Source organism: Pristiophorus japonicus, chromosome 22, assembly GCF_044704955.1.
Source record: "Pristiophorus japonicus isolate sPriJap1 chromosome 22, sPriJap1.hap1, whole genome shotgun sequence".
Lineage (NCBI taxonomy): Eukaryota > Metazoa > Chordata > Chondrichthyes > Pristiophoridae > Pristiophorus > Pristiophorus japonicus.
In genome coordinates this window covers 57562410-57575757 of record NC_091998.1, presented here as the reverse complement: position 1 = coordinate 57575757, position 13348 = coordinate 57562410, and the positions used below count along the sequence as shown (strand labels likewise).

The 13348-nt window shown below is 52.4% G+C and overlaps 2 protein-coding genes across 2 annotated transcripts in view; one reads left to right on the top strand and one right to left on the bottom strand.

Annotated features, from left to right (window-relative positions):
- LOC139235052 (zinc finger MIZ domain-containing protein 1-like) overlaps positions 1-1856 on the bottom strand; it is a 293638-nt gene extending 291782 nt beyond the window's left edge. The window contains exon 1 of the mRNA XM_070866173.1: positions 1772-1856. The gene's annotated coding sequence lies outside the window, so the exon portion shown is untranslated. The remainder of the gene's footprint in view (positions 1-1771) is intronic.
- Positions 1-13348, top strand: part of LOC139235053 (poly(ADP-ribose) glycohydrolase-like) — a 204819-nt gene that overhangs the window by 26766 nt on the left and 164705 nt on the right. The window lies entirely within an intron of this gene.

The following is a 13348-nucleotide window of genomic DNA, read 5'->3' as shown; positions in this document are numbered from 1 at the left end:
CCTACCCCCCCACCCCACACACCCCCCTACCCACCCCACCCCACACACCCCCCAACCCACCCCACCCCACACACCCCCCTACCCACCCCACCCCACACACACCCCCCCACCCCACACCACACCCACCTACCCCCCACCCCACACACCCCCCTACCCCCCACCCCACACACCCCCCCCCACCCCACCCCACACACCCCCCTACCCCCCCACCCCACACACACCCCCCTACCCCCCACCCCACACACACACCCCCCTACCCCCCCACACACACACACACCCCCTACCCCCCACCCCACACACACACCCCCCTACCCCCCCACCCCACACACACACACACCCCCACACACACACACCCCCACACACACACCACACCCCCCACACACCCCCACTCCCCCACACACCCCCACTCCCCCCACACACACACCCCCCTACTCCCCCCACACACACACCCCCCTACTCCCCCCACACACACACCCCCTACTCCCCCCACACACACACCCCCCTACTCCCCCCACACACACACCCCCCTACTCCCCCCACACACACACCCCCCTACTCCCCCCACACACACACCCCCCTACTCCCCCCACACACACACCCCCCTACTCCCCCCACACACACACCCCCCTACTCCCCCCACACACACACACCCCTACTCCCCCCACACACACACACCCCCTACTCCCCCCACACACACACCCCCCTACCCCCCCCACACACACCCCCCTACCCCCCCCACACACACCCCCCTACCCCCCACACACACCCCTACCCCCCCCCACACACACACCCCCTACCCCCCTACACACACCCCCCTACCCCACCCAAACACACCCCCCTACCACACACCCCTAACCCCCCCACACACCCACCCCTACCCCCCCCACCCCCCCACACTCCCACCCCTACCCCCCCCCACACTCCACCCCTACCCCCCCCCACACTCCCACCCCTACCCCCCCCCACACACACCCCTACCCCCCCACACACACCCCTACCCCCCCACACACACCCCTACCCCCCCCCACACACACCCCTACCCCCCCACACACACACCCACTCAACCACCCCCCCCACACACACCCACTCAACCACCCCCCCCACCACACACACACCCAACCCCCCCCCCCCCACCACACACACACCCAACCCCCCCCCCACCACACACACACCCAACCCCCCCCCCACCACACACACACACACACACACACCCAACCCCCCCCCCCACACACACACACACACACAACCCCCCCCCCACACACACACACACACAACCCCCCCCCCCCCCCCCACACACACACACACACAACCCACCCCCCACACATCCCACACACACACACACACACACACCCCACTGCCTCCAACTCAACAACTACTTCTCCAAGGGCTCCAACACACAGTTCCACACCGCTGCCCCCCGGGACCTGCACCGTTCCTTCCTTCCTTCCTTCCCTCTCTCTCTCTCTCTCTCTCTCTCCTGTGCGGGGTCGGACCAACAGCTACTTCCAGTGCACTGCCTCTGTCTCTATCCCCTTTACAAATGACAAGTCAAAGAGCACAGTGCAAGCACACCAATGCAATCCAGCACGCCTTGTTTGGCAAGAATGCGTCCATCTGCCTGTCCCCATGTTTTTGCTCATTGTTCCCGGGCTGAAATTCACACTTTGCATTTCCACCTCTATTTCCATTCACAAAGGTGAAGAAAAGGGACACTCTCCACCCCACCACATACAACACACAGCGTGCAACCAATACATTTCCACATACTTACACATTGAAGATCTGAGGGTGAGCGGGCAGCTCTCTCCCTCTGCTTGTCCTGGCCTCAGGAGGAGGAGAGCACTGGCCTGATCTTGGTGCTGGGCTGACTGAATCAAGCCAGCATTGCACCGAGAACAGCCAGCACAAGTGTCAGGTTACACTGGCGACTCTGTTGCCAGAGGGCCATGCTTGGCGGCCACTGCTAAAACCCTGACAGGAGTCCAGACACACTGGAATGGATTTGAATGCTCATTGTCTGCACATCAACTGCCTGAACCGCAGCTTCTCCCAGTGCTGGGGAAAGGCGGGCTCTCTCACTCTCTCTCACACACCAGCGTTTGTCACATTACAAATGATCATAGACCTCAGCAATAATGCTGCAGTCGGATTACATAGTCCGATATTCAACTGCATTGTACTGACATTATATGCGTTGATATTGTATCGTCCTCGTCCAGGCCAACATCCCCAGCATTGAAGCATTGACCACACTTGATCAGCTCCGCTGGGCAGGCCACATTGTCCCCATGCCAAACACGAGACTCCCAAAGCAAGCGCTTTACTCGGAACTCGTCCATGGCAAACAAGCCAAAGGCGAGCAGAGGAAACGTTACAAGGACATCCTCAAAGCCTCCCTGATAAAGTGCAACAACCCCACCGACGCCTGGGAGTCCCTGGCCAAAGTCCGCCCTAAGTGGAGGAAGTGCATCCGGGAGGGCGCTGAGCACCTCGAGTCTCATCGCCGAGAGCATGCAGAAATCAAGTGCAGGCAGCGGAAGGAGCGTGCGGCAAACCAGTCCCACCCTCCCTTTCCCTCAACCACTGTCTGTCCCACCTGTGACAGGGACTGTGGTTCTCATATTGGACTGTTCAGCCACCTAAAAACTCATGCTAAGAGTGGAAGCAAGTCTTCCTCGATTCTGAGGGACTGCCTATGATGATGATGATGATGATGATATTGTATCGGTGATTGAGCAGAAACCTTTGATTTTCACTCTCTGTTCCTTCAGCAGCATTGGGTCTGCCAGACAGACAACACAAAGCTGCTTATTTTCTGCACTTCCCACAGGCACCCCTTGGACCCAGCAAGGACCTACTTTCTGGTGCCCTTCATACAGTAAAATGGCTCGAGGTGCCCCAAGGGGAAATCCGACCCACAGCAACAGGAGGAGAAGGGTTAGGGAGAGCAGGCCAGTTTGTTTTGAGAGGCTGTTGAAGGACTGGAGGGAGCTGGCAAGTTATGGGGGAAGAATGGCGGACTATGGGGCCCAAGGTAGCTGCCAGGATGAACTGGGAGAAGGGGGAGATGCTGAGGGAACAAAAGTCAGAGGGGCTGGAGGCACAGGACACGGGAATGACCAGGCCCCAGAGGATGAGGATGAAATGGGCGACGGGGAAACAATGGAGGTTGGCAAGCAATGGGGTAATTGGACGAGCGAGATTCAGTGTTAGATAAGTCTGGCCTGCAGCTGAAGGACATGGGCGAGCGTTTGAGGGACAGGCAGAGATGGCTGGTGGTGTGGAATTCAATATTACAACAACTTGCATTTATATAGTGCCCTTAGCGTGCTGAAACCTCCATTGGCCCTTCACAGGAGCATTCTACAACAAAATCTGATACTGAGGCACAAAAGGAGATAATATATAAATACAAGCTGTTGAAGCTGTTTGAGATATTAGGACACGTAACCAAAGGCTTGGTGCAAGAGGCATGTTTGGCGGAGGAGAGAAAGGTAGAGGAGCAGCGAAGTTTAGGGAGGTTACAGAGAAAGGGAGACAGAGCATCGTGCCAGTCTTTCCAGCATTTTCTGTTTTTTTTTTTAGATTCCAGCATCCGCAGTATTTTGCTTTTTAAGGTTTAGGGAGGGAATTCCAGAGCTTAGCAGCAGCTGAGAGCATGATCACCCGCGATGGAAATCAGGGATGGAGAAGAGGCCAGAATTAGAGGAGCGCAGAGATCTCAGAGGAGTGTAGAGGCTGGAGGAGATTACAGAGATAGGGAGGGGTGTAGGGCTGGAGGACATTACAGAGATAGGGAGTGGAGTACGGTGTGAGGAGGTTGCAGAGATAGGGAGGGGTGTAGGGCTGGAGGACATTACAGAGATAGAGAGGGGTGTAGGGTGTGAGGAGGTTGCAGGGAAAGGGAGTGGTGTAGGGTGAGAGGAGGTTGCAGAGATAGTGAGGGTTGTAGGGTCTGGAGGGGGTTACAGAGATAGGGAGGGTTGTAGGGTCTGGAGGGGGTTACAGAGATAGGGAAGGGTGTGTTATGTTCAGAATAACTCCACAAGACTGTATACTGTAAGCTCAAACTGATGTGACCTTAGTCTCTTTAATCAAACTCCAGAGTGAAGAAGCAGCATGACAGACAACCTTAGATGACACTAAACTGGGTGGCAGTGTGAGCTGTGAGGAGGACGCTAAGAGGCTGCAGGGTGATTTGGACAGGTTAGGTGAGTGGGCAAATACATGGCAGATGCAGTATAATGTGGATAAATGTGAGGTTATCCACTTTGGGGGCAAAAACATGAAGGCAGAATATTATCTGAATGGCAGCAGATTAGGAAAAGGGGAAGTGCAACGAGACCTGGGTGTCATGGTTCATCAGTCATTGAAAGTTGGCATGCAGGTACAGCAGGCGGTGGAGAAGGCAAATGGCATGTTGGCCTTCATAGCTAGGGGATTTGAGTATAGGAGCAGGGAGGTCTTACTGCAGTTGTACAGGGTCTTGGTGAGGCCTCACCTGGAATATTGTGTTCAGTTTTGGTCTCCTAATCTGAGGAAGGACGTTCTTGCTATTGAGGGAGTGCAGCGAAGGTTCACCAGACTGATTCCCGGGATGGCTGGACTGACATATGAGGAGAGGCTGGATCAACTGGGCCTTTATACACTGGAGTTTAGAAGGATGAGAGGGGATCTCCTAGAAACATATAAAATTCTGACGGGACTGGACAGGTTAGATGCAGGAAGAATGTTCCCGATGTTGGGGAAGTTCAGAACCAGGGGACACAGTCTTAGGACATTCAGAAGTTTGACAACAAACACTCTATTCCCCTCCTTGGCTAAAACAGTGCCAGCAACCCATTTGGGACCATGACCGTAATTAAGAACAAATACAGGGTCATTAACCTCAATGTCACGCGATACAGCCGCACGATCGTGGTACATGTTATGCCAGTTACGCTGGGTTTCTACGTGATCATTGAGATCCAGGTGGACTAAGGAGAGCCTGGTTTTGAGTGCTCTCTTCATTAACAATTATGCCGGGGAAACCCCGGTAAGCAAGTAGGGTCGCGTCCGGTAGATGAGCAGAACCCCAGATAACCGGGTCTGCAGGGAATCGTCCGTCATGCGTTTCAAGCTCTGCTTGATAGTTTGGACTGCCCGTTCTGCTTGACCATTAGATGCAGGCTTAAACGGGGAAGATCTGACATGTTTGATGCCATTGCAGGTCATGAACTCATTGAATTCCTAGCTGATGAAACATGGTCCATTGTCACTAACAAGGATGTCGGGCAAACCATGAGTGGCGAACATAGCCCGGAGGCTTTCAATGGTGGCAGTGGTTGTACATGATGACATTATTACACATTCTGTTATGTCTTGGACAAAGAGTCAGACTAGATACGGCAAGCTCAAAGTAAGTGTGACCGTAATCCTTTATTACAGATCTCAGAGTGTCTCTCCAGCCTGTGAGGTCTCCTTATACACAGGTGCTCCCAAGGGATTGTGGGATCCCTTGGGATTCCATGGGATAAGCCCTCTGATGATTAGACATGGTAATTACAGGTTTACATACATAATAACACTTCCCCCCCCCCTCCCCCCCAACCAAAGTCAATAGTGTAACTATTTACAATATTAGTCGATCTGGGGCCTTCCTTTCCCTGGTTGATCGTCTCGATGCAAATGCTGGTGTTGGTGAGTCGTTTGTTGGGCCTTCGCTGGGCTGCTGCGCAGCTGGCCTTGCTGGACTGCTGGGTGTGGTGAGTCCTGCTGGGCTGCTGCGGATGATGGGTTCTGCTTCGTGGTCAAACGCTGGGTCAGTTGACACATGTGTGTTTGAAGGGTCGAAAAAGGTAGAGTCTATTGTGGGTTGTTCTGGATAGTCCGTAAATCTGAGTTTGGTTTGGTCCAAGTGTTTTCTGCAGGTGAGTCCATTTGCGAGTTTGACCTCAAACACCTTACTCCCCTCTTTGGCCAAAACAGTGCCAGCAATCCACTTCGGACCTTGTCCATAGTTCAACACAAATACAGGATCATTCACTTCAATTTTGCGTGACACATTTGAGCGATCATGATATGTATTCTGTTGAAGCCGCCTGCTCTCTACCTGTTCGTGTAGATCAGGGTGGACTAACGAGAGCCTTGTCTTAAGTGATCTTTTCATGAGTAGTTCAGCGGGAGGAACCCCGGTGAGCGAGTGGGGTCTTGTGCGGTAACTAAGCAGGACTCGGGATAAGTGAGTCTGCAGTGAGCCTTCAGTTACCCTTTTCAAGCTCTGCTTGATTGTTTCAGCTGCTCGTTCTGCCTGACCGTTGGACGCTGGCTTAAACGGGGCAGACGTGACATGTTTGACCCCATTGCGGGTCAAGAATTCCTTGAATTTGGCACTGGTAAAGCTCGGCCCATTGTCACTTACAAGGACATCAGGCAGGATGTGAGTGGCAAACATGGCCCGCAGGCTTTCAATGGTCGCAGCAGACGTGCTTGCCGACATTATCACCCATTCAATCCACTTGATGTACGCATCTACAACCACTAAAAACATTTTCCCCAAGAATGGGCTTGCATAGTCGACATGAACCCTAGATCACCGTTTGGAGGGCAGAGACCATAAACTTAGTGGCGCCTCCCTGGGTGAATTGCTTAACTGGGAACATGTACTACATTTGTGCACACAGGACTCTAAGTCTGCATCGATACCGGGCCACCACACGTGGGATCTGGCTATCGCTTTCATCATTACAATGCCTGGGTGGGTACTGTGGAAATCACTAATGTAAGTGTCCCTGCCCTTTTTTGGCACAACTACCTGATTACCCCATAGGAGGCAGTCTGCCTGTATAGATATTTCATCTTTGCTGGTACGGCTTTATTTCTTCCTGCATCTCTAACGGGACACTAGACCAACTCCCGTGGAGCACACAGTTTTTTACAAAGGACAGTAAGGGGTCCTGGCTCGTCCAGGTTCTAATCTGTTGGGCGGTAACAGGTGATTGCTCACTCTTGAATGCTTCCATTACCATAACTAAATCTGCGGGCTGTGCCATCTCCACCCAGGTAGTGGGCAATGATTACGCATTCAATCCATTTGGAGTAAGCGTCCACAACTACTAAAAACATCTTTCCTAGAAAGGGGCCAGCAAAATCTATGTGGATCCTGGACCACGGTTTGGAGAGCCATGATCACAGACTCAGTGGGGCCTCTCTTGGTGCATTGCTCAACCGGGTAGAAAGTTATCAAAATAGTTGAGGAGTCCCAGGAACGAACGCAGCTCCGTCACATTCTGTGGTCTGGGTGCATTCTTGATGGCCTCCGTCTTAGAATCCATGGGTCTGATGCCATCTGCCGCAGTCTTTCTCCCCCAGAATTCGACCTCTGGCACCAGGAAAACACACTTAGAGCATTTCAGCCTGAGTCCCGCTCTGTCCAGTCGCTTTAGAACCACTTCCAGGTTGTGCAAATGTTCGGTGGTGTCACGACCAGTGATCAGGATGTCATCTTGGAACACAACGGTGCGCGGAACCGATTTCAGCAGACTTTCCATGTTCCCCTGGAAGATGGCAGCAGCCGAGCGAATCCCAAAAGGGCACCTGTGGTATATGAACAGTCCTTTGTGCGTGTTGATGCACGTCAATCTTTTCGAAGATTCAGCCAGCTCCTCTGTCATGTAAGAGGTTAGATCCAGCTTGGTGAACGATTTACCCCCTGCTAACGTTGCGAACAGGTCCTCTGCTTTGGGTAGTGGGTACTGGTCCTGTAACGAGACTCAGTTGATTGTTACTTTGTAGTCTCTGCAGATTATGAACATGCCATCGCTTTTCAACACCGGAACAATCGGACTGGCCCACTCGTTGAACTCGACTGGCGATATAATTCCCTCTTGTTGAAGTCTGTCCAGTTCAATTTTGACTTTCTCCCGCATCATATATGGAACCGCTCGGGCCTTGTGATGAACGGGCCGTGTATCAGGGGTTAGATGGATCTGCACTTTGGCGCCTGTAAAGTTGCCGATGCCTGGCTCAAATAGCGACGGAAATTTGTTTAGCACTTGAGCACACGCGGCGTCATTCACCGAAGACAGCGCTTTGATGTCGTCCCAGTTCCATTGGATCTTTCCTAGCCAGCTTCTGCCGAACAGTGTTGGACCATCGCCTGGTACAATCCACAGTGATAAATCATGCACAGCTCCATCGTGCGATACCTTCACTGCCGCACTGCCAATGACTGGTATGAGCTCTTTTGTGTAAGTGCGCAGCTTTGTATGAATCGGGCTTAATTTTGGCCTTTGTGTTGTTGCCCCACAATTTCTCAAAAGCCTTCTGACTCATAATTGACTGACTCGTCCCCGTGTCCAATTCCATGGAAACTGGAATGCCGTTTAATTTTACTTTTAACATTATCGGAGGGCTTTTGGTGGTGAAGGTGTATACCCCATATACTTCTCTTCAGCCTCGGGTTGAGTTGCCTCTCTTACTCGTTCAGCGTGATCCGCGCCAGGTCGGTCATCTTCTGCCGACTCTGCCACGTGGTGAGTCGCAGCATGTTGGCACATTCGCTGGAGGTGCCCCATTGTTCCACAGCCTTTGCACACGTAGTGCTTGAATCGACGTTGATGGGCTCTATGGTTACCCCCGCAGAGCCAACATGGTGTTAATGGATTCGCATTCACGCCCCACGGACTCTGAGTCATCCTAGGTCTGACCTCTGCAGGCGTGTAGGCCCTGCCATGTACAGTTCTGCCTGCTGAAGGCGTTATTTTAAGCACAGACTTTCCAGTGAGCTTCGATGCTGCAATGATATCGGTTTAGTGTTATCGTTTGTAGACATGAAAGCCTGGGCTATCGTGATGGCCTTGCTCAGATCTAGGGATTCGACAGACAGCAGTTTGCGAAGAATGACCTCGTGGTCGATTCCAAGCACGAAAAAGGTCCCGCAACATTTCCCCAAAAAATCTAGCAAATTCGCACAGTCCCCCAAGGCGTCTTAGGTCGGCGACATAGCACGTCCTGGCCCTTGGAGCGATGGTGCATGTAAAAGAGATACCTGGCCATTAAGATGCTCTCCTTCGGCTTGAACCCTAAATGTTCCCAAACCAGCATACACAACTCTGCATATGTCTTGTCCGTTGGTTTCGTTGGTGCTAGCAGATTTTTGATGAGGCCATATATCATGGACCCACAAACGGTGAGGAGAATCGCCCTGCGCTTGACTGCGTTACTGTCCGTATCCAGCTCGTTGGCCACGAAGTACTGGTCAAGACGCTCAACGAAGGCTTCCCAATCATCACCCTCAACAAATCTCTCAAGAATACCAATGGCAGCCATAACCGCGTGAAAGTTCGTGATCTGTTACTCGTCGCCAATTGTTATGTTCAGAATAACTCCACAAGACTGTATCCTGCAAGCTCAAACTGATGTGACCTTAGTCTCTTTAATTAAAGCATGGGAGACAACCTTTTATACTTGCTTGCACGAGATGTGCAGGTGACCCTTGGGTCTCCAACAGGTGCGTCCCCTGGTGGCAAGTTTTAAAGTTTACATACATTAAAAAGTGTAGGGGCTGGAGGAGGATACAGAGATAGGGAGGGGAGTAGGGGCTGGAGGGGATTACAGAGATAGGGAGGGGTGTAGGGGCTGGAGGAGGTTACAGACATAGGGAGGAGAGTAGGGGCTGGAGGAGGTTATAGAGATAGGGAGGGGAGTAGGATGTGAGGAGATTGCAGAGATAGGGAGGAGTGTAGTGTGAGGAGGTTGCAGAGATAGGGAGGGGTGTAGGGGCTGGAGGAGGTTACAGAGATAGGGAGGGGTGTAGGGTGTGAGGAGGTTGCAGAGATAGGGAGGCTTGAGGGAGCTGGAGGAGGTTACAGACATAGGGAGGGTGTAGGGCTGGAGGAGGTTACAGACATAGGGAGGGTGTAGGGCTGGAGGAGGTTACAGACATAGGGAGGGTGTAGGGCTGGAGGAGGTTACAGACATAGGGAGGGTAGTAGGGGCTGGAGGAGATTACATAGATAGGGAGGGGTGTAGGGCTGGAGGAGGTTACAGAGATAGGGAGGGAGTAGCGGCTGGAGGAGGTTACAGAGATAGGAATGGGTGTAGGGGCTGGAGGAGTTTACAGACATAGGGAGGGTGTAGGGCTGGAGGTGGTTACAGACATAGGGAGGGGTGTAGGGGATGGAGGAGGTTACAGAGATAGGGAGGGTGTAGGGCTGGAGGAGGTTACAGACATAAGGAGGATAGTAGGGGCTGGAGGAGATTACATAGATAGAGAGGGGTGTAGGGCTGGAGGAGGTTACAGAGATAGGGAGGAAGTAGGGGCTGGAGGAGGTTACAGAGATAGGAATGGGTGTAGAGGCTGGAGGAGATTACAGAGATAGGGAGGGGAGTAGGGTGTGAGGAGGTTACAGAGATAGGGAGGGGTGTAGTGTGAGGAGGTTACAGAGATAGGGAGGGGTTTAGAGGATGGTATATGAAATGATACAATGAACTCCGTACTGTGAGCCAGGTCAGTCTTTAATGGCTTCCAGAAGTGAAGATACAAAAATGAAGTTCAGGTTATATACTGGGCCCAGCACGAATGTGCCTATGACCCTAGGACCTCCGACGATAGTGCCTTCTGGTGGTGGGCAGACCTTATGTACATACATGACATCATTCCCCCCACCCCCCGCCCCCCCCGCAGTTCTTGGCACAAGTCCATATTACAAGTTCAGACGGTCCGAGCCCTTCGCTCCCTGGTTGACCGTCTCAGTACAATCCCAGTGCTTTCCGAATCTCTCACGACTTGGGGCTGGGTGTTGACCACAGTGGGTTCTTCTGATGGCTGGATGTGAGTTGGTCTAAGCTCGCGGTGTCTTCTTCCAACTGTTCCGGTTTATTAGTGTGTCTTAGCTTGATTTGATCAATGTGTTTCCTGCACATTTCTACATTCTTGAGCTTAACTATATACACCCGGTTACCCTCCTTATCCGTAACATTGCCCGGGAGCCACTTGGGCCCTTGACCATGGTTAAGTACATACACTAGGTCATTTACAGATATGTCGCGTGATGTTGCGGCGCAGTCGTGATACCACTGCTGGTGTTGACGTCGGGTTTCAACATGATCGTTAAGGTCAGGATGGACTAGAGAAAGCCTGGCTATGAGGCCTCTCTTCATCAATAATTTCGCAGGTGGGACCCTGGTGAGCATGTGTGGCCTTGTCCTGTAACTGAGCAGTATATGTGACAGGCGTGTCTGCAAGGACACGTGAGTTATGTGTTTCAGGCTCTGCTTGATGGTTTGAATTGTCCGCTCCGTTTCACCATTGGACGCGGGTTTGAACAAGGCTGACATCACGTATTTTATGCCGTTGCGTTTCATGAACTCTTGAAACTCTAGGCTTGTCGCTGACAACAATGTCTGGCAGACCATGTGCGGCAAATATGGCTCTCAGGTTCTCAATGGTGGCAGTGGAAGTGCTGGATGACATGATTACACATTCTATCTGATACGTCCTTGCTACACAGTATAAATGCACACGAGGCCCATGCTTGAGAGAAGGTCAGTCTGTGACCTGTCCTTTATTCCTTAGCACTCAAGTGATGAAGGTGGGTGGAGCTTCCCCTTTTATACCTGAAGGTCCAGGTTAGGAGTGTCTCCCACCTAGTGGTCAGTGTTCTCACGGTGTACAATTTAGGTCAGTTTATACATGGGTTACAATGCTGGTTGAATACATGACATCACCTCCCCCCCCAAAGTCTTATTGGGATCACAGGTTGAGTCTCTCTGGTGGTTTACGCTCCCTTGTAGAGCGCCTGAGTTGGGGCTCCGGTTGTTGGACGCTGGCCTGAGTGTCTGCTGTTTGCGGTGCCTCAGGCCTGTCCGGACTGCCCACAGTGACTGGGCTCTCCTCCCTTTGGTTCCAGTGTTCGGTCACATGTGGTGGAGTGAACTCTACATCGTGTTCTTCCTCTGCTTCTTCTATGGGGTTGCTGAACCTCCTTTTTGTTTGATCCACATGTTTGCGGCAGATTTGTCCATTGGTAAGTTTAACTACCAGAATCCTATTTCCCTCTTTGGCAACCACAGTGCCTGCGAGCCATTTGGGCTCTGCAGCGTAGCTGAGGACAAAAACAGGGTAATTTACATCAATACATCGTGACCTCGCATTCCTGACATGGTAGTGATATTGTGACTGGCGCCTGCTCTCGACAATTTCTTTCATGGTGGGGTGTATAAGGGATAGCCGGGTTTTGAGTGTCCTTTTCATTAGTAGCTCTGCGGGTGGAACCCCTGTGAGCGAGTGTGGTCGGGATCTATAGGCCAACAGGAGGCGTGATAAGCGGCTTTGTAGGGAACCCTCTTGGATTCTGAGCATCGCCTGTTTGATTATCTGCACTGCTCGTTCTGCCTGGCCATCTGAGGCCGGCTTGAACGGTGCCGTTCTAACATGGTTAATTCCATTGCCTGCCATGAAGTCCTGGAATTCAGTGCTTGTGAAGCACGGGCCATTGTCGCTGACCAAGATGTCCGGTAGACCGTGGGCGGCGAACATTGTCCGTAGACTTTCTACCGTGGCAGAGGATGTGCTTGAATTTAAAATGTCACACTCGATCCATTTGGAGTAGGCGTCTACTACAACCAAAAACATTTTCCCCATGAAAGGAGCTGCGTAGTCCACATGGATGCGTGACCAAGGCTTGGCGGGCCATGGCCAGGGGCTAAGGGGGGCTTCCCTGGGCGCATTGCACAGCTGGGCACACGTGTTGCACCTGCGAACACAAAGTTCCAGATCTGCGTCTATCCCTGGCCACCAAACATGTGACCTGGCAATTGCCTTCATCGTGACAATGCCCGGGTGCCCATTGTGGAGTTCTCTGATGAACACCTCTCTGCCCATCTGGGGCATGACTACACGGTTTCCCCACAGTAGGCAATCGGCCTGAATCGAGAGTTCATCCTTGCGCCTGTGAAATGGTTTAAATTTCTCAGGGCATGCCCTGTACGTGGCTGCCCAGTCCCCATTCAGGACACATTTCTTGACTAGAGACAATAGCGGGTCTCTATTTGTCCAGACTTTAATCTGACGGGCTGTCACGGGTGAGCCTTCGCTTCCGAAAGCTTCAACAGCCATGACCATCTCAGCACCATGCTCAGTAGCCCCCTCAGTGGGCCTACTGAGTGAATCGGCGCAGTTTTCGGTGCCCGGTCTGTGCCGAATTGTGTAATCATAGGCAGCTAACGTGAGTGCCCACCTCTGTATGCGGGCTGATGCGTTTGCATTTATGGCCTTGTTGTCGGCCAAAAGGGATGTTAGGGGTTTGTGATCTGTCTCCAGCTCAAATTTCCTGCCAAACAGGTACTGGTGCATTTTCTTTACCAC